This window comes from Myotis nattereri, assembly GCF_964212035.1.
Source record: "Myotis nattereri genome assembly, chromosome: 2".
Classification (NCBI taxonomy): Eukaryota; Metazoa; Chordata; class Mammalia; order Chiroptera; family Vespertilionidae; genus Myotis; species Myotis nattereri.
The window spans coordinates 65,672,934-65,697,058 of NC_138076.1; positions in this window are offsets into that span (position 1 = coordinate 65,672,934).

Sequence of the window (24,125 nt, forward strand, 5' to 3'; positions counted from 1 at the left end):
AGTTGAGCATAATTTCAAGGAATTCCACCTGTATTGAAACCTTTTAATGTAACCCAATGTTAGCACCATATCATGCATTTCTTGAGACCACTAAGTTTTATTTGTTTTGAGTTGCCATTGCCTAGCGAATATTTTTTGAGGAAATGGAGGAACTTATCAAGTAATGGCTACTGGTAATTCTAGTGCAATAATTTGATATGGTTTATAGGAACAGTAGCTTCCACAAAACTTTTCATTCATGTTTTCCTGAATTTTATAAAATTAAATCTAATGATTAGACTAATAAATATGTAATAATGACACAAGTACATATTTTAAAATATTTTTAGTCAGTTCTTGTGTAAGTTTCAAGGTAAGTATTTATTGTCCTTTGTTTATATTTCTCACATCTGCTTTATTGTTTTCAATCAGATTGCAAATTTGAGATGAAAAATTAAGTTCTGAAAGGTTATTTAAGGGAGCTTACATCTAACTTCTACTTTCAAGTGCGTAGGTGAGTCTGCATTTGGAAGCTTGCAATTCTGCTGCATGAGCTCAGGCTCTTTTGTGAAGGACAGCATTTGCAATTTAAGTCCATCTGGAACACCTCAAGCATTCAGTTCATTTATTAACTTATTACCAAGCTTGGCAAATGAATCCTCAGACTATCAGTGAGGCAGAAAACTTAAATGAAATTAGATAAACAGACTTTAATAGAACAGTATGTGTATTAGAGATATTAAAAAGAACTTCCTGTTTTTCATTTTTAGGAGTGTCCATTTATTTATCTTTTTGATGCCAGATTAGTATAAATTAGCTTTGCTCATACTTTGCTGCAGATTTTGGCCACTGAAGATAAAAAGTAATGAAATAACTTTTCTGGCCAGAAGAGGGAGATCTTGTAAAAATATTTGTAGCACAAGTTTAAAAGAATTTTGAGAGTTGCATTTAGATCGGTAAAAAAATGATTAAAATTTCAAAAGTTAATATTTTCTATAATCATGTCATTTCATTTTGTAAAATACTTTTTCTAGGAAAAATGCACACATCACTGTACATTATCCTGGATTTTACATATAACATTTTATTTGTATTATAATGATAAAAATGTAAAGTACTATACATAAAACAGACTATTACAGTTTTCCTCTCTTGTGTGTAGTGAATATTGGATATATTCCCAGACCCCAGTGGATGCATGAAATGCAAATAGTATCAAACCCTATATATACTATATAATTTTTCTATACATACATACCTATCATAAAGTTTAATTTATAAATTAAGCATAGCAAGAAATTAACAATTAGTAATAAAATAGAGCTATTCTGGCAATATACTGTAATAAAAGTTATGTGAATGTGGTCACTCTCTGTCTCTCTCAAAACTTTTTACTGTACTGTACGCACCCTTTTTGTGATAATTTAACATGATAAAATGCCCATGTGATGAGGTGAAGTGAGTTGAATGAGACATTCTTATGTAAAATACGGGTTACTGAAACACAAGCACTCTGATACCTTGGTAGTTAATTTGATAACTGATAACAGGTGGGAAGTGTATAGATTACGGAGACATGAGACATGATTCACATCCTGGGCAAGATGACATGAAATTTCATCATGCTACTTGGAACAGTATGCAATTTAAAACGTATTAATTTTTTATTTATGGCATCTTACATGTAATATCATTACATATTATTTGACTACCACGATTGACTAAAAGGTAATCAAAACCAAAGAAAGCAAAACTGCAGAAAAGGGTTACTATTGCACTAATAAGTAGTACTAGTCATATCTGGAGAGCTTTGTCTGTATTTCCTTTAATGAATTTACTTAAGTCTAAGTCTTTATTATTAACTAGAGGCCTGGAGCACAGATTCGTGCACCAGAGGGGTCCCTTGGCATAGCCTGTGGGGATTGGGCCAAAACCGGCATTCCAACACCACCTGCCACTCCTGCCTGCTGCTCCTGCTCATCCCAGCCCCACTGTGCCTGCTGCTGCTGCTGCTGGGTAGGCTTGCTGCCCCTCCACTGAGGTCTCTGGGCTGCAGTAGCCAGCCATGAGCCCTGCATCTGGCACCCATTGGTCAGCTGAGCAGCACTCCTGCTATGGGAGTGCACTAACCACCAGGGGCCAGCTCCTGAATTGAGCGTCTGCCCCCTGGTGGTCAGTGCATGTCATAGTGACTGGTTGTTTGTTCATTCATTCGGTCATTTGGTTGTTTGGTCGTTTGGTCATTTGCTCACTTAGGCTTTTTTTTTGTATCTTTTTTTCACTTAGATAGATATATATATATATATATATATATATATATATATATATATATATATATATATATATATATTAGTAGCGCTGCGCACGAATCCGTGCACCAGTAGGTCTGCCACCCTCCTGTAGAGCTTCGCCTGCTGTCCCGCCCTCCTGTAGCTCTCTGCCCACTGCCCCGCCCTCCTATAGCTCCCCCACCACCCCCCATAGCTTGTTGCCCTGCCCTCTCCTGTAGCTCCGCTTGCTTGCTGTCCTGTCCTGTCCTGTAGCTCTCTGCCCTCCGCTTGTAGCCAATAGGTCACTTCCACCCTCCTGTAGCTCCACCATCTCCTCGGCCCTACCCCACTTCATAGCTTGCTGCCCCGCGCCCTCCTGTAGCTCTTCAAAGCCCACTTGCACCTTGCTGGTCCACCCTCTTGCTGATCCATGATCAGGGCATAATGGCTAATTAGCATATTCCTCTCTTATTATATAGGACTAGAGGCCCGGTACACAAAAATTTGTGCACTTGGTGGGGGGTGGGGGGTGCCCTCAGCCCTGCCTGAGCCCTCTCACAGTCTGGGACTCCTCGGGGGATGTCCACTTGTCAGTGGAGAGCAGGTCTAAGCTGCAATCAACATGCTTAAGAGGCAGGAGAGGCTCCCACAACCACCGCTGTACTGGCAGCTGTCAGCCTGGCTTGTGGCTGAGCAGAGCACCTCCTGTGGAAGCGCACTGACCACCAGTCATTTCCAGTAGTTCTGCTGTTAGGGTCAATTTGCATATTACCCTTTTATTATATAGGACTAGAGGCATGGTGCATGGAATTCATGCCCTGGGGAAATCCCTTAGCCCAGCCTGCACCCTGTTGCAGTCCAGGACCTCTCAGGGGATATCTGCCTGCTGGCTTCAGACAGTCAGACATCCCTGGAGGGGTTCTCAGAGTCTGGTACCCCTTGCTCCTTACCACCTGCCTGCAGCAGGGGCGGGAGAGGCTCCCGCCACCACCGCTGTGCTTGCCAGCTGTAAGCCCAGCTTCTGGCTGAGTGACACTCCCCCTGTGAGAGTGCACTGACCACAAGGAGGTAGCTCCGGCATTGAGCGCCTGCCCCCTGGTGGGCAGTGTGCATCATAGTGACTGGTCTTTCTGCCATTCGGTTGATTTGCATATTAGGATTTTATTATGTAGGATATTCTCTGCAAAAACAAGTATGAAGCTGACACAATGGCATTAAAAGATGAGCAATTTTAAAATTGATTGTTAAACAATAAGAATTAATTATATATATGATAGACTAAATATATACACACATACACCTATTTGAGCTAGTCTACACATTCTCTTTCTGTCTCTGTCTCTGTCTGTCTCTCTCTCTCACACACGTTTGTATACAGATAAATGCAAATATATTTGTATTATAATGTGAAATAAACTATCTTTGCCCCCCTTGGCAGTTTTAAAATATATGAAAACAATCACAAATGGAGCATTGCTTGATCACTTGGAGGGCTTCACTTGATAAATTTGTGAAATAATACGAGAAATTTGTCATTGATTACTATTAATCTTTTACCACAATCAATTTATAAAACTTTTGAATTGGCATTTTTGTTTAAGTACCACCAAATTCCACTTGGGGAGGGGTCACCAAAGGGGAAAAAACCTGCTCTCTCTCTAAAATGCAAAAACAAAAACAAAAAAAAAAACAAAGCCTCTGAGAGGCCTCCAGGTTTATAAAGGCGGCAGCTCTTTGTCTCTTCATGACCCTTTTTAATTGGACGTTTCCTTAATTTATGAACCCTGTGCTTTCCTAATTGGTCAGTCTTCTGCAGAGTAACAGTTTCAAACGTCAAAGTCTACCTGGTGCAGCCCTTTCTCCCTCCCCCTTATCATGCAACATTCCTCTACCCTCTGTGAATGTATGCCTTTCTCTTGTAATACTTCTCTATCCTCTGTAAAAATAACATAAGCACTCTGGTGGCTCCAAGCCCTCACCTATGCATTTCTTTCCGAAGGATCTCCTTATTCCTTAGCTGCCTGTCCTGTCTGTGAAATTCCTTTCACTTGTTGCCATGCCAAAACTTCTTTATACTCATCCACATGAGAGAGCAGCAGATATTTATTTGTTTGTGGTACTGGAACCCTTTGAGTCCTCAGTGCAGGGATTCATTTTCAAAGTCTGTAAATGTAATACTGGTTGGAGTCTATGTAGTTCTGGAATCTATTTGGCCTTTTCTCTTACCTACCAAATCTCAGTCTGTTCTACAGAGAAGCAATGTGTTGAAATCTATCCTCAAGGGGATCTTAGGAGGTGACAATAGACTTTTTGTTTTCTTACACAGTTTAAAATAGTCTTCACTGAATCATCCTACAATTTACATCTATACATCATTAAAACATTATGCAGGTTTCCTCTAAAATTATTTGTATATTATTTGTAATTGAATATCATTGAATGTGAAGGACTCACCCTGTTTTCAATGACATGCATTTGTTTTTCAAGATGAAACAGTAAATATTTATTTCTGTAGAAAATTTCATCAGAATGCAGAACAGAAATATAAAATATAAGAATGAATACTTTTGATGCCAAATTTGGATAATCCAAATCTATTCCTTTCTCTCATGGAAGGAGAGTGAAGCAGCAGGAGCATACAGTAGGATGTCATTGATACAATGATACTGTATATAGAACAATACTATATATACATAGAGATATGTATATAATAAAAACATGAAAACATGAATGAGATTGATCAACCACATATTCAGTATGCTAGTCATCTTTAGAGAAGTAGAGAATTCCAAATTCATTTATAGCATTTAATTTGATAAGATAGGGAGTGGATTCAGAGGTGTTTAGAGTGCTTTATACCTAGTTTGTGTCTTCATTATTGCATAATAAATAAAGTATCTATAATTTGGAAACATTTTCTCCTTTATTTCCTGCAGTTACCCAGTTACCTTGAGTTTACATGATGACTTTTTTTTTTTTTACATTTTCAAGATCCACTTAAATGGGTCTCTAGCAGAAGTAATGGCCACCAATCTGTAAATTGGGAATTACATATTTTATTCCAGCTTGTTTTGAGAAATAAGAAAACAAAATAATACAAAGATGAAAGAGTAGTCTTTATCATTCCATTTTGAAGAAAAAAAAAGATGCAATGCTACTTTTACACAATTGGACTTTATTTGTCTATGAGCATTTTAAAGATGTTTATCCAAAAAATTACTCATTGCACTGAGCCATCTGTGTCAATACCTCTGTTTAGCATTGCTAGAATAAAATAAACCACTCGATTGTTTTTAAAAGCAGAAATTGTGATATCTTTAAAAAATTTATTATGGAGATTTCACAGGATTTATTGGAAACCCTAATAAGCATTGTGGTTTGTTTTTTCTACCTGAAAAATATTCTTTAGATGCTACTTATTTCAGTAATATTAATTATGATTCCAAAGGTCAGCCATTTCTCCTGGTTAAGAAATTATATATATTCTCCAGAGTCTGTTACTTATAAACTTTTGTGTGTGTGTTTGTATTGTGTGCGCATGAGTCTATATGTATAATATAGTTTTATCATTTTTGAAGTAAATTATGCTTTCAAAAATGGCCCTTGTTTGTTCCCTTTTGGCTATTTTGGCAGGCATTGTCATTTTTGTCCTCTAATAACTACAAACTGGAGTTGTTGCTGAGTTCAGTCTGACTTAAAGTAGCATCAGTAATGGGATAAATTGTTCCTTCTTTATAATTATAACCTACTGTTACAATCAGGTGGGGAGTAAGGGTATCTAATTAGCTACACAAGTGCAGAGTGATAAATAACATAACACACTTCTTTCTTTATCACATATCATCTGGAAATCAAAATTACTGTTTCTCTTGCATAGGATACTTCCTAGGCAGACTATGTATCTGTGTGTGTGTGTGTGTATGTGTATTAACACTGAGATTGACTTACTTGATAACTGGGTAGCTTTCTAAGATGCACTACAAAGAGATCAAATGTGTATCAAGTGAAAGATATATATTTCATTTATAAATTTCCTTCAGTAATTTTTTGGTTCAGAAATTTCTTAATAATTAATTGTTCACTCTCAGTTTATAGCAAATTGATTCAAAAAGTAATTTTATTTTATTTTTTAACTTTAAATTCAGCATTATTTTTAGAACTTTTCTACAGTGATCAGATGATATGATGTCTTAGATCAGTGGTTCTCAACCTTCCTAATGCTGTGAACCTTTAATACAGTTCCTCATGTTGTGGTTCCCCCCAACCATAAAATTATCTTCATTGCTACTTCATAACTGTAATTTTGCTACTGTTATGAATCGTAATGTAAATATCTGATATGCAGGATGTATTTTCATTGTTACAGATTGAACATAATTAAAGCATAGTGATGAATCACAAAAACAATATGTAATTATATATGTTTTCCGATGGTCTTAGGCCACCCCCGTGAAAGGGTCGTTCGACACCCGAAGGGGTCGCGACCCACAGGTTGAGAACCGCTGTATTAGATGCTACTTTTGGTTTAGTCACGTGACTTCCACAGCTGTCTTTCTAACAATAACACCTCAAAATTTGAATTTAATTTCAATTTTCTCATATTTGTCACACTCCAAAAATTCTAAAAGGACACCATTCCTCCAAAATTAACCTCAACATGACCTCTGTAATACATCTTCAAGAAAAAGTGGTGATTCATAAGTTGGTATAGGTGAAAAGCATGAGAAAGAAGAAAATAATATTTTAGGCTTCAGCTTTCATAAGATGCCAGTCATTGCCAGTTGTTCAAAATTTACAGTCCATTTTAGAAAAATCACCCATGAAAATGTTACTCAGAACATCCTGCTTAAAAAGTCATGCATCTATACCCACTTTCTCTCTCAGCATTTAAATGGTTCTACCTTTTGCCTTCTACCTTGTGGATGTAAACTTTTGCAAGGGAAATGGTTCTTATCCCCTCTGCTTCCTTGAGATTCCTGAATTGCCTTTATTTTCACATCATATATTTCCAAACCTGTACTTAGAGATTGTTCTTTATGTCCCAAATTCAAAGCACTGCACAGTTCAAATAAATATGAGGATTCAGTAGGGAAGTAGACTGTATTTAATTCGATGACCTAGATTCCCCAACATGAAGCATGAAACTCTAGTACTTGCCTGGCCAGTGTGGCCCAGGGGTTCAGCATCCACCTATGAACCATGAGGCCATGGTTCCATTTCAGATAGAGTCACATGACTCGGTTGCAGGTTTGATCCCCAGTGGAGGGGGTGGGGAGGGATGCAGGAGGCCGCCAATCAATGATTTTTCTCTCATCATTGATATTTCTCTCTCTCTCTCTTCCTTTCTCTCTGAAATCAATAAAAATACATTAAAACAAACAAACAAAAAACTTCTAGTACTTCTCAAAGTTCCCAGGCCTTGTCTGTTCAGGTTTTTCTGTGTTTCCTTTTCTAGAAAGATTGTTTGTTTCTTCTCCATTTTAATGAATCTCCTGCAGATTCCTGAAGGCTAATTCTAGGTCCATGATTTCTGCTTCTAAACATATTTTCTCCCTGATCTTCTAATTTCCCCCTAATGAGAACCTTTAGAGACTATGTTGTAAAGTGCACAATAAAATATTTGCCCTTCTCCAGTGTTTTCTTTTTTAATTTCACAAGATTTTGATAATTTGGGCTCTTTCAGAGACATCAAAAACATTCTTATCTATTACTATCTTTCCTATTGTTATGGTTGAATTGTTTCCTCTCAAAACATGTTGACATTTTAACCCCTAGTATCTGTGTATGTGGCCTTCTATGGAAATAGGTTCTAAATTCTCAAGTTAAGGTCATTAGGATGATCTCCAATACAATATGACTCGTGTTCTTATAAAAAGGGAATATTCAGAAGTGAGATGCACATGCATAGATGAAGACCTTTTGCAGGTACTGTGAGAATGCCATTCATACGGCAAGAAATGCCTACGGCTACCAGGAGATAGGAGAGAGGCATAGATCAGATTCTCCCTCCCAGATCTCAGAAGAAATCTACCTTGTTGACACCTTAATTTTAGACTTCTAGTAGCTGCCACACTCAGACAATAAATTTGTGTTGTGTAAGCCACTGAGTTTGTGGTACTTTGTTATGGCAGCCACGGAAAGTAATATACCTATGAGTGAGTGCTTTGTGTACCCCATTTACTTCTATTAGTCTCTCACACCCTTCAAGCAAGACCTGACAATTTGTTTAAATTTAATTTGCTTTTAACCTCAGCTCTATGTCTTCTCTACCTGACACAGTTAAAACACTAGTGACTATTGAAGGATCACCCTTTCCTTCCTTTCCACTTTGTTTTGGGTCCCGGTGTTTGTTTTACTAATGTATTCTTCCTGATCCTGCTTTATAAGTCTGTTGGCATGACAGATACAATTTTTGAATTTTGTGTGTGAAAGAACATCCACTTCTTTCAAAAAAAATATTCTTTGCTTTTAGGGTAATTCCACTGAGATTGTTATCAACTACTTGTTCAAAATTCCTAAAAGCTGTATTTAATTTATTGTTTCATGTTTTGCTTAACTTCTGCATCTCATCATCTATAAAGTACCATGTAAAGTCTGGTGTTCTCTTATAACGGAAGAACTACCTGCATTCCCATTTAGGATTCTATTTTTATTTTACATTATTTAAGATTCCAATAAGCCAGTGCAATTGTTCCAATAAGCAAGGGGCACTGTTAGAAGATACGATTGTATACTTTTCTACTTTCCACTTTTTTTTCCCCCCTCAGTCCTCCGCTCTACCTTTCTTATAGAAGCCTCCCAATTAAAAAAACAAACAAAAAAAAAACACACAAAAAAAACCTATTTGCCTACATCTTGACTATGTCTTAACGTATAAAATATCTTTGAATCTTGGTCCAAAAAAGAAAAGAAGAAAAGTATCTTCAATTTTGCTATTTTTTTAATTTAAAAGTGGTTAAGTATGGGGAAATTACCATCCTTCTTCCTTATTTTGTAGATTTCTATTTAAGACCTTCCCGTTTTCTAAGCAAATCTCCTTTCTCCTCTTGCTAAATCAACATTGCTTTGTTTTTATTTTATTTTCAACACAGTTTCAGTTCTGACTTTAAAAATACTGCTTTTTAAACTCATTTCATTCTTTACTATGTCTCTGTGCAACCTGAAGTTCAACTGGCAAACTGTTTATGAGAAGAGTATTTTAAAATTACCACTTGGCCCTTGGGTTTATAGTAATTACAGTGATTTTTTTTCTCTATCTCAGCTTAGTGGTATGATATCTTATGGTATCAAATCTCTGTTCTACATTATCTGTTCACTGAACAAATCTACCCCACTGTGATGCTGATTTATCCACAGACTGTGGGTTTCTGAAAGCCACAATTGTAATCCGGGTGAATGTCAGGGCTAGTTTGAAAACATAGGATGAGAGGTGATTATAGGAGCTTCTGGAAATGGTACAAGTATTTAAGTTATTCCTATGAGAATTGCTTCCTTGGCCTTGAATATTGTGGAATAAGCCAGACCATTTGCTACTGTCCATCAACACCTTAAACCTTACATTTCCCCAAAGTTACATATTAGTACTCTTTGCTTTTTAAAATTATTTTTGGTTATTGTTGTGGGTGGTTTTTGTTGTGGTTATTGTTTTATTTTTCACTTTAAAGTCTCATTTTGTGTACTTGGGTCAGAAAAATACAAACAGAGTGAGCAAAAACACTATTTTACTAACCATTGTCACTGAGTCTGCCTATAATTGCCTCATCTGAGATTAGCCTTATTGGAATGAAAATATTTTCACTAATAACTCATCAACAGGCTGTTTACAGTATCAACTCTGCCACATTAAAACCTCTAGGCTCGTCCCACAAAACTTTGCTCCAAAATTAATTTATTTATAAATGCACTCATATAGTTACAAATCAACCCTTGATATGGAAATAGTTAAAATGGAATATAATACCTTGACCTTCATCATTTTTGTTTTTCCCTGTCAAGAGGAAAACAAAGTGTGATTTTTTAAGGGCTTTGAAACTTTGGTTCCTTTTTCCTCTGCATGTTACCTCGCTCCCAGTTTCAGAATTTTGCTGGATTGAGTTGGCCATTGGCCACTAGAAAAATTCTAATTTTCACTCTTGAATTCCTCAATGTGTAATTCCTCAAGTTAAAGTTAAATTTATACAACCACAATAAGTTAAAACAGGCTCAGTAATAAAGCAGATAGCGAAGAAGGCATATTTCCCTCACTTTGAAAGTTAAGTTGTCTTAGGGAGCCTGACCCCTTAGCCTGATGTTCTGTGAGCTCAGAACTTGACAGTAACTCATTGTGGTATAAATATAGGGAAATTATAGGAGCAAGGAAATTCTTATGACATAGTAGAAGAAATTGTGAAATATAGAGTCACTTGTTTAGATCAACAGATTTGGAAACAGGGAAGTTAAGGAGCAGTCAGGAATGTTAACATGTCTTTAAGGCACCATAATTCTGCCTGCTGTTTTGCCTGCTGAATGTAGATAGAATTTCCTGTTGACAAGACAGTAAAAGCCATAAAAAGTAATGGGAGCAATGTTTGTCCTTCCTTATGAGGGGAGAAGAAAAAAAGTGACAGCCTTACTCTTCTAAAAAGTGTATTCTTACAAATGAAAAAAATACTTCATATATAGTGTAATTGATATTATTGAATTTATCAGTGGAATTGGTTACATACCAGGAAAAAAAAAAAAAAAGCAAATACCTATATGATCATTGATCAAAAGATACAAAAAACAATTTATTTACTAAAATTCCACCTTTATTCTTGGTAATAATATTTAATAATGGTGGATTTTAAAGTATGGTAGAAAAATCACTGACATTCAGAATATGAAATAATTGTGGTTGCATTAAAGTTAAATAACTTCCAACTCTGGTATCTTGTATAAATTGCTGAATCACTCTAATTCTTAATTTCTCACTGGTAAAATGAGTATAATAAAATTACCGATCTCATTGGATTCTCATAAAAGTCAATAAAATATGGCTTATTTAAAAATCTATTGCAGTACTTTGTATATATTTGGTGTTCTATGGGTAGTATGTATTTTTATATATGTATTAAATATGGGGCAGCGATGGTGGGAAATGTAAATATATAAAAGCTTACTTTTCATATGTGCCACATTTTTGTAGGTATTAACATATACTTCCACAGTCTTCCTCCCCTCATATTTATTTAACCTTTTTTCACAATAAGACCAAAGAAGGGGTCTTATTATGATATAATATAGTCATATATTATAGTCATATAATATGTAGTCATATAATATGTAGCATTTTGTGACAGTCCTCTTTTATTTAGCATTATGTCTCAAGGATCATCCATGTTGTAACATGCTTCAGTACTTCATTCCTTTTTATGGCTAAATAATATTCCATTTTATAAATATATCAAATTTTGCTTATCCATTTATTAGTTGATGGATATATGGATTGCTCCTATCTTGTAATTAGTATGAATAATGCTTTGATGAACATCTGTGTTTGTGTTTTTATGTGGACTTATGTTTTCAATGCTTTTGGATATATAACTAGCAGTGAAATATGTGGTAACAATATGTTTAACATTTTGAAGAACATGCAAACTGTTTTTCAAAGTAGCTGAACCATTTTACAATTTTATCATTAATGTATGAAGGTTCCAGTTTGTCCACATTTTTACCAATTCTTATTTTTTTTGTCTGTATTTTTAATTTTAGCTATCCTAGTAGATGTGTAACGGGCTCTCATTATGGTTTTTATGTCCATTTCCTTAAAGGCTAATGATATTGAGGATTATTTCATGCATATGTGTTTATTTGTATACCTTCTTTGGACAAATTGGATATGCCTATATTCTTTTGGTAGCTTGTGTGTGCATAAGAGGTTTTTTTCATAATTTTGACTGTGGTAATAGTAGAGAAAGTTCTTTTTTTTTTAATGGATTTTGCAAAGCATTTGGTTATAGACTTCAGAACAGCAGGGAAGACCTAGTGAGATTATGCAATAATAATAAGATCAATTCTAGCTCTTTATTATTTGAATATGTTTTCTATATTAAGAAGGATGGTGCGACAAATGCATTACTGGCTTCTGAGAACTAATAGGCAGGCCCTATGGCTCTGTTCTTTTACAGAGAAGCAATTAACTAAAGATATGTGGCTTGCGTAAGATCACCCAGCAAGTTATTGGCATAGTAGTAATGTGAACACATGGACTCTCAGTTTCCCATCTGTTGCCTAGTGCATTTGGCTGCTTTGTTAGGAGTGGGTGAAATGTATGTATATTTATGTAGTGTTTCAGGAATGAGCAAAGGCAAGTAGGACGGTTTGTGCACCGTTTCAGATGCACACAGATAAACGGGGTGATAACAATTTTGTTTTTTATCCGCTAACAAATGTATTGAGGGTGGTTCTAACACTCGGAGAAGAAGGATGGTGCTGTAAATCATCACACCCTACTTTAAGCCTTTGCACAGGTAACCGATATTTAAATAAATAAAGTAATGAATACTGATTTTACTCCCATAACTGCAATTTTTATGACTATTGCACACATGTAAATATTTGAAGATGAAAATGGATGAACTGAACAATGAACTCAATGTTGTTGTTTTTTCTAACATGCTAATTTTAACTTATCAAAGTTTTGGGATGTGATAAAATATATACACTTTTTATTATACATCATTATGAAAATACTAGCTCTACTGTAATAGGGTAATAGTGTAATATATATATATATATCAAGAGGAGAAAAAAAGTCTGTCTTTTCTGGATGGGGAAAAGATTGAAAATAGAATCTTTGTATCCAATATCTACAGAAAGCATTGTACTAAACAAAGCTGAATATATACAATGAAGGGGCAGGTGTAAAGTAGGAAAACTATAAGGAAGAGTTACAATCAGAGAGATGAAGGGACAAAGATAAAAAGGTTGATGGGGAATAAATCAACAAGGGAAAGAGGAAATGGGAACAAAAACATCGAAAAGATCAATATTTTGCATGCCTTTTTTCTGCAACTTAGTCAGAAATGGTATCCAATGTTTTGTTTTGCTCTTTTCCTTAATTTCTCTTAGGAAGAGAGCCTTAAATAGTAACATGAAATAAGAAGACTAACTTACATGAGTATGTGGTGTTGTCCTCAGTTGTACCTTTGTGAGACCGATCAGCATCCAGCGGTTCTCAACCTGTGAGTAGCGACCATCGGAAAACACATATAGCATATCAGATATTTACATTACGATTCATAATAGTAGCAAAATTACAGTTATGAAGTAGCAATGAAAATAATTTTATGGTTGGGGGTCACCACAACATGAGGAACTATATTAAAGGGTCGCGGGATTAGGAAGATTGAGAACCACTCAGTGGCCAGATTATTATGACCGCCTGACGTTTGTAGGCAAATTAGCTATAATTTTGCACTGAAGTTGCTAGAGGGCCAGACCATTATAAATAGGGAAGTAGGTTGTTTACCACGACAGTAGAAGTGATTTTCTTCTGAAGATATGGGTGAACAACGTGATTTAACAGCCTTTGAACATGATATATATTGATATATTTACCTAGTGGCCAGATTATTATGACCACCCCATCCGTACTTCATTGGGCCACCTTTTGCCTTCAATACTGTGGCGATTGTTCCTGGCACTGACTTCACGAAATGTTGAAAGGTGATGCGAGGAATCTGGCAACATGCCTGATGAATAGCACTGTCCAGTTCTGTGAGATTTGATGGTTGTGGAACCAGCTGCCTGATGGCTCTTTTAACTTCGACCCACAAATGCTCAATTGGATTGAGATCTGGTGATTGTGGGGGCCACCTAGCAAGGTAAAGTCTCCCTCATGTTCTTGAAACCACTCCTGCACAATACAAGCACCGTGGCATGGCGCATTGTCTTGTTGGAAGAAGCCATCTCCATTGGGATACACCATCAACATGATAGGATGAACTTGATCAGCAATGATACTTAGGTATGTTGTGCTATTCAGACGTCATTCCACGTGAATTAAAGGGCCCAAGTCATCCCAGGAAAACATTCCCCAAACCATAACACTGCCCCCACCAGCTTGAAGGGTTGTACTCATGCATGTGAGGTGCATGTATTCATGCTGTTTCTGCCAAATTCTCACTCTGCCATCTGCATGATGCAACTGGAAACATGATTCATCGGACCACATGACTTTTTTCCAATGCTCGACTGTCTAATCCTTGTGTTCCAGTGCGAATTGGAGACGTTTTATCTGCAGACAGCAAAGGTGTTCGAACAGCCCTTCAGCTTCCATATCCCATACGATGCAGTGTATGGAGAATTTGCTTACAAACGTCAGGTGGTCCTAATAATCTGGCCACCTGATTATTAGGTGGATTATGTGTACATATATATGGATTATGAGTACATTGCCCATACCTCCTCATCTACAGAGAGTAGGTACACAAATAAGAAAGAGGAAGATCGTGGTAATCTCATCATTACAAATATCCTGCCTCTCTAAGGGGTGCTTCCTTCCCTCCAGAAGCATGAAGACTGCAAGTGGGAGAATGAGAATCCTATTAACTATATTGCACAAATGTCAGAGAATACAATCTAAAGCCAGATCACCTAAAGAAATACCAACAATGCCATGTTTGTGTTTTAAAGAGAGAGCATCCCATTCATTTTCTATCTACTTACTTTGGAGTAAAAATTATATTCAATGATGGAACCATTAAGATAGAATAAAAGGCCAATTAAAATAAAGCAATGACAGTTAGATGTAGTGTTCACTAATATGTTCTTCCTAATTTTAAATATCCCAAAATGAGAGTTGTAAAGGGAGAACATCTGAATGTTATTTACGCTGATTATATGGCAGTCTCCTATTAATGCACCACTTTATTTTAAATGCATTAATTATGTTTATTAGTTTTTATTTTGTTTTAGAAGTGAATTGAAAAGGCCAGCAGTATATTGTAAGTCAAATTGAAGTCTAATGGGAATTTAATAGTTAATTGTTTTTACTAAAACTTAGTAATGACAAGATATGAAATTATAAATGTCTCAATAGATAATATTGAGTTTAATATCGTAAAATTAGATTTGAAGAATATTCTTGATAAAGTCATACATTAGACATTACATCTTGATATAGTCTAAAAGTGCATCCTTCTCTATAAATAAACCTCATAACCATCAGAAAACTGGATTTTTTAAAACTGTGTATTTATGTAGCCATCCTGTTGAATCTCTTTTATGTTTGAAGAAAAACATAATTGAAAACTTATCATTACATTTTAATCTTTTTAACTCATTGATGAATAAACTGCTGTACTAATAATTAAAACTGAAGAACGTTTAACCTGATCACATAACTTGGGGACATATAGTATCCAAACAAGACATAGAGAAACACTAATAATTCAAGACAGGAACACAACTCAAAAATTAATATTTGCTTCTAGACTCTAGAGGAAATTATTTTATGTAAAGGATTATATTCATTTGAATTAGGAACTCAGACCAATTTGTTGGATGTCTTCAGCATGACTCCTGTGTTATTTTCTGGGCCAGCTTTGTCATTGATATTTATCCTTCAGAGAATGCCAACTTCCTAAGGTGTTCCTTAGCCGTCTCCTTGTTATATTATGTAGTTTCTATTTTTACAATGCATGTGTCAACTTCAAGGATTTTAAGGTGATTCACAAACTTTAAATTAACAGGGTAAGTACAAATTCCAAAAATGCCAAAGGGTAGAATTGAACACTAACTTTTGTTGAGTTGTAGCATCGTGTACAAAAAAGTGATTTGGCAGCAGTGACAGAGAACTTAGCATATGACACTTTGAGGGCAAACAGCTTCCAGGGAGAGTAGGGTTCCATTTTTTTCCCTGCTAGATTGGGAGCTATGGTACTTCAGATAAGTGACTTTCAAGCCTCAGGCAGCTAAAACTCAAGGAAACAGAAGATAAGTGGGTTTGGCAATGATGATACATAAACTAGTACAGTTGGACTTGCGGTAGCCTATTTTTATCTATCCCACTGTCTGCTGTTCATCCCTAGAGATACGCTTTTTTCTCTCTACCATTTTCTACCTAAGAGAGTTAATGGAACATCCAACATCAATAACACAACTAATCTGTGAAGTAGACAGGAAAAGTCTTTCCTAACGTAGGTCTAGAATTAAAGCACTGTAAGATAGGAATCAAGAGTACAGATTCCAGTGGCAACTAGTTTTTTCCCAGGGAAAGTCACTGAATATCATTTTTTATAAGTAGGAGAGTTGTAGTATTTTTTACATGAGATACTTTTCATCAGTACAATTTTATCAATCTGTCTCCTTTAATCTGTCATAAGTTTCTACAATTCTTATCATGTTATCACTTGTTTCACCTTTCTTTACCAGCAGCAGCTGTCACCATTGCATTAGTTCTTTTAGATGTAATATGTCCACAAATTATATTCTCCATCTTTGCAAAAATTGGAAGTATAGAGTTCCTTCCATGTAATATGTCCGATGTTTGTATTAAAGTATATGCTCTAATTTTATAGTCATTTATACATAAACATTTATGTGATATACACCCAAGAATTACAAATACATATTACCTCACAATCATATACAGACTGGTAATCCAAATCAATTATGAAAAATACTAGTTCTGAGATTTATGGAGGGTATTTATTGAGTTTACACAAGAAATCCCTATGTGAAATCCCTACATAACAGCTCATGGAACAAAATAGTTTACTCAGTAAATTCTTACCTTTATGCTCTTACTGATCCTGATACTCCAATGTTCCCTAGACTACAACTGCTACAGAATTTTATGATGAACTATTCAGCCATTAATTCCTAGCAAAAATGAAAAAATATAAGAACATAACCCTTCCCTGTTCTTTCTAAATTTCAAAATGATATCCTTTCCTTATCTTTATGTGACAGGTACTATCATGTTATGAACTTTAGAAGTGTGTTATTAGCTGCTTTTATGATTCTAAATTCAATAGCCAATCACTAGTGGTGCTACAAAATTTCACATTGTTTTGATGTGTTATACTCTCTTTCAATTTGTATTTAAAATTATCTTTATACTTCAAGTCATTTATTATTATATGTTTCTTAGATTGCAAAATCCACCTCATTTTACTTTTATTATTTATACAAATTAAGTGGATTTTAATGTCCTTATTCTCAATCATATGGCACTTTTCTGGGATTTTTAAAAAACTGTTATTTTTAAAGAAAGACAGTATGCCGAAATCGGTTTGGCTCAGTGGATAGAGCGTCGGCCTGCGGACTGAAAGGTCCCAGGTTCGATTCCGGTCAAGGGCATGTACCTTGGTTGCGGGCACATCCCCAGTGGGAGATGTGCAGGAGGCAGCTGATCGATGTTTCTCTCTCATCAATGTTTCTAACTCTCTATCTCTCTCCCTTCTCTCTGTAAAAAATCAATAAAATATATTAAAAAAAAAAAGAAAGACAGGAGATAGTAAAGCAATATAGTATCCAAGTGTTTTATGATACAAATAACTGCAGAGTTTTCTCTTTTTTTTTTTTTAGAACTATTCAATAATATTACTTAGCCTGTATCTAAAAATTTGGAAACATAGTTAATTTGGATTAACTATATTTTTAGTTAATATAGATTATTAATATTATAGTAGTTAATATAGATTAAATACACATTTCATTAATTACACAATGCTAAAGTTGGCAGTGGAAAAAAGAAATCTTGAATGGAGGAATAATTATTCTAGAAATTAAAATATTATTAAAAAACCTTCTGCAACTCCCAAATCCCAGGCTTTAAAATGTTTATTTATTGGTTGATGAGAGAGAGAGAGAGAGAGAGAGAATCATCGGTTTGTTCGGTTTGTTGTTTTGGTTATTTTTGCATTCACTGGCTGCTTCTTGTATGTGCCCTGGCCTGTGATTGAACCCATGACCTTGGTGGACTAGGACAAGACTCTAATCAACTGAGCTACCCAGCCTGGGCCCAAGTCCCAGTTTTTGCAGGTGAGTTTTACTATACTTTTAATAAATAGATAATTACTATTAATAGAAACATTTAAATTCAGCACAACTGAGATAGACTGAAAGTATATGCATTAAATACAGTAGAGAAGGTGTGTGGGTGTGGAGCATGGAAATTGGTGTTATGTGAAAAATGTAGTTACCAATAAAATAAAAGAGAAATGTCAGAAATCTTAACTTATGAAGTTGACATTTTTCTATGTTGTTTAAAGTATCCATATTTATATTTTATTGAAAATAAAATTATGTATATATTTAATACATAAACAGCAAATTTATTTTGTTATGAATCAAAAAGGCTTTTATAATCATATTAAAGCTAGTAGCAGATATTTTTACAAGTAAAATTTTACAATGTATGAGTATATTTACACATACATATATTTTACAGCTTCATTCTTGAACATACCTCAAGTTAATATTTTTCAATCTAAGACTTTTAAAGTATAAGTCTTCCATTCATAATCATACTACCAATGCATACATTTATTTTGATGTATGTTTGGTTTATTTTAATTTGATTAATAACCAAGAAAACTGTTTTAAAGAAGATCAATTTAAAATAAGGGCATCTAAGGGTATAGCACTTTAATATAAAGCACCATGAAAATATTTATAGTCATTATACAATTGATTTAATAACTTATTTTTCATTTCAATGCCACCTGAATATAAACAAAATGGGAATATTTAATCCCTTACATTGCTTCGTGAGAGGTTTCCTTGGTTTTAGATATGAGGTGAATGCTAGATGACTCATTCAATATGATTCAGTGCCCTTGAGGAAGGTTGAATAGAATAGCTCATGTAGGGAAGATGAATTCCCTATACCATCTCAGAATGTAACATTTTTTAAAGCTAAGAATATTTTCCACACAATTAACACAAAATCACATTGTCAGGGATTTGCCTTCAGGTCATTAACTAATATGTTCACTAACAACTTGCACAAAGTGGATTAAAAAAAAACCACTTTAATGTCTGAGTCAGAGCTGTGACTGATTTGGAATTAAACTATGCTTCCTGGAATTCTATCAATAGACGTCTACTTTCTGTATTTCCGTTGTAACTCTGCAATGACATTCAAACAGTTTATTTTCTACTTCATCTATTTTTTTTCAATGTCTAAATGCTATTTAAACATAATTCATTTGATTTTCTCATATTTGATCCTGCTTTTCTTACTATGAAAGTAATGTGTCATTCACCATAGAAAAAATATCTATGCTGTTTTTTTTAATGTTGTGGTATTTGTACGGTATAGAGAAGGATCATATTAAATAATATGTGACAAAGACAAATAATTTAAAATATTGGCCTTTATGAGGTAATTGTCTATAATTCATCATACATTTTTCCTAGGTGGAATTATAGATGAGCAGTATGATTTAGAGGTATTTTTTTTACTTTTGCTATAATTTAAAGTACTTGCATTCTTTCTTGACATATGTGAGCAATTAGTAACCCATGTCATCTTATCTTTAAAGTGGCTTACATTATTCTGAAATTTCATTTACTAATAGCGTGATTATTTCTATTCTTTCATTTAAACTTAATAGGTTATTAATAATCTTTTAGATAACGTTACTACTGAAGATGTTAGTTAAACATATTTTGCTAATGATTTAATAAAATGTGTTTATTTAAATTAATTTATATCTAAATGTATATTTTGTTAAAATTATAAATGTATACAATGTCATCAGTTAACTCAAGATGCCTTGAACATTTTTAAACCTTAGAATTTTCAAACAAGTAAAAAGCATAAAATAATAACATAGAAGGAATACAAAAATTTTGGTTTATCATATAAACCATTCTTTTTATTGCCTCAATTGTGTTGAATAAAAGCCCTACATCAGTGACTAAAATTGATAATCATGTATTTGGTTCAAAGGACTGTGCATTGGTGATTTAGACTGGGCTCTTCTGGGTTGTTCTGGTTTAGGCTGGACTCAGGCACATGCCTGTGGTCAGATGGTTATTGGCCTCCAATTGAATGACTGGTGGAAATTGAATCTTCGCAACATGTCTTCCATCTAAAAACAAACTAACCCAGGAATGCTCTGAGGTTAGTGATAGAGGTAATAGTGCAGAAGTAGAAATAGACAAGTGTTATTTATTTAAGTTTTTATTTATTTATTTATTTATTTATTAATATATTTTATTGATTTTTTACAAAGAAGAAGGGAGAGGGATAGAGAGTTAGAAACATAGATGAGAGAGATCGATCAGCTGCCTCCTGCACGCCCCCTACTGGGGATGTGCCCGCAACCAAGGTACATGCCCTTGACCAGAATCGAACCCGGACCCCTCAGTCCGCAGGCCGACGGGATACTGAGCCCAACCGGTTCGGCTATTTGTGTTTTTAATGAGGTTTTTAATGAGGTGTCAGCTGATAACATCTTCTTGACCAAAGCCAGTCAGGTGGTTCAGCCTGGATTCAGTGTGAGATAACATTTGGGGTGAACATAAGGAACAGTGACAAAGTAAAAGTTTGTTTGCAAACTATTACACTTAGGAAATTGAATTCCTAGTGCTTATAGAAAAAAATGTATAGAATTTCTTTCGGGTCTCATTTGTTATGGCTTTATGTGTTGCAATGACTCAAATTTGATTATAATCACCCCAATGCAAGACATTTGTTATTTGTAATAAATTTTATTAAAGATACTTACCTTTTGCAGTATGCCGTGGTAGCAGTGATGGTTTCTAGAAACTGTATGGTGCTAAATATTTTTAGGAGGAGCAGAATAAATCTTTATAGATGTAATTTTCCTACCTCAAAGATATATTCAGGGATTTTAGAGTTTAAAAATTAAATGTTAGAGAGAATCATAGGTAATACTAGCTATTCTACTTTAATATTACTAATTAACCTCTCTTTCATGAGTTTCCTCAAAAATAATATGAATATAAAAATTATATGAATCATAATTATTTGTGTGTTTTCTTTTAGATTTAGCAAAATAAACAAGCACCAGCACTTTTCTCTTTGTTGATCCAATGTATGTCTTTTTGGCTTGCAATCTGAATTTAATTTAGCGTATCACAATTTTTTCAGTACAAAATCTATAATTTCAAACTGCTCTAATATTTCTCTAGCGTCCCTAACTATACAGTCATTTCCCTTTGGAGACCCCTAATGAGCCATTTTCTCAGGATTGCTGTCTAGCCCATTACAGTCCCTGAACATAAGGTGTAATATCCTGAAAATAAAATAACTGGTGATCTATTTTCAATTATTTTTGAATTTGTATAATTTTCCAGTTGCTTTCATGCTTTTCATTTGCCATATACAAAATACTACTATACTAATTATACTTTAAGGACAGTAAATTATTAATGCATGCTTCTGAAGTAGTTATGTAAATATTTAAAATATATTTTAATATAAATATAATAATGTAATAGTGTTTTAGAGGAAAATGGTCTTGCTTCATTTTTGCCATTATCTTTTTATTTTTCCTGTTTGAAATGTAAATCATGGTCAATAAATTATAGTTCATTAAAATCTTGTGAGATTTTTCTGAAAAACAAATAACTGATGACATGACTATCTGAAATTAATTGAACAACAGTCTCTTATTTTAAAATGCACACATATTCAAGGATTATAAAGCATTTACATTTCATTGTTTTTCTTTAAGCAGCTTTCAAGTGCTTTGATTCATATTGGGTTGGTAAATATTTAGCAACCAGCTCTACCAGAAAACAACAGCAGCAGCAGCAGCACGAATTTAGAGAGCATATAAGGTTCAAGACACGGATGTAAATGTCATGAATTCAGAGCTGGGAAGTGATGTGTACAATCATCTCTTTGAGCCAATTGTGAACAAGCTTTGAGTGGGCTCCAGCACCCCTGAGTCCTTGTCTCATTTTCTTTAAGTAGACATAGATGTAGCTTATTCTCATTGCTTTTCTGACAATGAAGGATCCTACAGGGACTGATAATAGAAATGATCTATGTGGATGTGGAAAAGGTATAAGTATGTCCTACTCTTTAAGTCTAACCCACGCTGCTGCTGATTTAGCTGTGATGCAATAATGACAGATTTTTTCCCTGAGAGGAGTCAGTGATAACCAGGCCCACCACATGGGCATGATCTCCTGACCTCACCACAAAGGAGTAAAACAGGCAAGGACCCTTTTCTATGAACAATAACATATCAAAATAAATGTGTAGTCAATAGAGCACATATCCATAAATCCCTAGGACACAAACATGGCCCTTCCCCTGCCTGCAGGCTACTAATGCATCTTTTCAGGTTGGGAAAGGGATAAAGGCTTGCATTTCTTCCCTGATTGGACTACAAGTCAGTTCACAACATATCTATAAACCTTGTCTCCTCACAGTGACTGGTCCAGTGGTCATTCTGGTCATTCTGCCACTAGGGTCAATTTGCATATTACCCTTTTATTATATAGGATTATTGTATTACTTCCCATATGAACAACTGTAAACCTACTTTTGCCCCATCCTTGTGTGCTCCAGGGAACAGTGGTCAGTAAACTCTTCATCAGACAGATGGACTTTCAGGGTATAAAGTAAAAATGTTTATCTTCCTTTATAGGCTGTGGGATCCTTAAAATCAGGGATATGTCTTTTCACTTTTTATACTGAAATGTATTTGTATTGCTTTATAGAGTGCTAATTAAAGGTACCCGATGTATGCTGACTTTTTGCATATGTGGCAGCACCTCAGAAAGGAAAAATGTGTTCTCTTCCTCTACTTTACTTCAGTGCCACCAACATCACACAAGAATCAGAATAAGATGTTACCTGTTAAATTCAATAAAAAGCATTAAATGTTGTTCATTATATTCCACAAATGAGTGAGATCATGTGATATTTATCTTCCTCTAACTGGCTATGAACAAAAATACATCCAGAGATAGAGAAGCACCCAACAGACCTTCAAACCTCAGAGGGAAGGCAGGGGGTGGGGGGCGGTGGGTAAGAGATCAAACAAAGGACTTGCATGCATGCATATAAGCATAACCAATGGACACAGATAATAGGGGGTTGAGGGCATGTGCTGGGGGGTGGGGGTGGCTGGGGAGAGGTCAGTGGGGGGAAAAGAAGACATATGTAATACTATATGTAATACTTGAAACAATAAAGATTTTTTTAAAAAGCATTAAATGTTTACCCTGTTTTAAGTGCTCAGAATTTATGATAATGAAAAAAAGGTACAGCACCAGCCCCCTGGCGGTTTGTAATAAAAGGTTATGCAACTACATCTGTCACTTTAATAAATCCACCGTGAGTCCCGTAACGCAGTTTTTGCAGAATAGTTTTCTTTTTTAAACAGCATTCAGCTAGATTAGTGATTTTCAACTTGTGTGCTGCAAGAATTTTTAAAACATGCAATACCTGACCATTTAATCCGGGAAACTGACCTTTTTTTTCTCTTAAATTGTCAAATAAATGACAACAGCCAACACAGCAATAGCTGTCTGGTGTGAATGAATCAAAATTATACCTACTTTTTGTCAGATTGGCAAAATACATATTCCTTGGCGTGCCCCCGAATTTTAGTCGTTTGTGTGTGCCATGAGATGAAAAAGATTGAAAATCGCTGAACTAGATCAATTACCAATATTAACCCTTCTGAAAACTCCATGTCTTCTACAATTTTCATTGAACAGACACTGAGCCACAGAATCCCGTTTCAAGCTCCCACACGCCTGGCTGGAGACCTTTGTCCTCTGACTCCCTTTTCTCTCTTGACTTCATGAGATAGGACAGCCACCCTCCCAGGAAGGTAAAGGAGGTGATAACGGAAGGAAAAATGGAGAGAAAGTGAGGAAGCCTGCGAACTCTCATGGAAATGTTCTGTACTG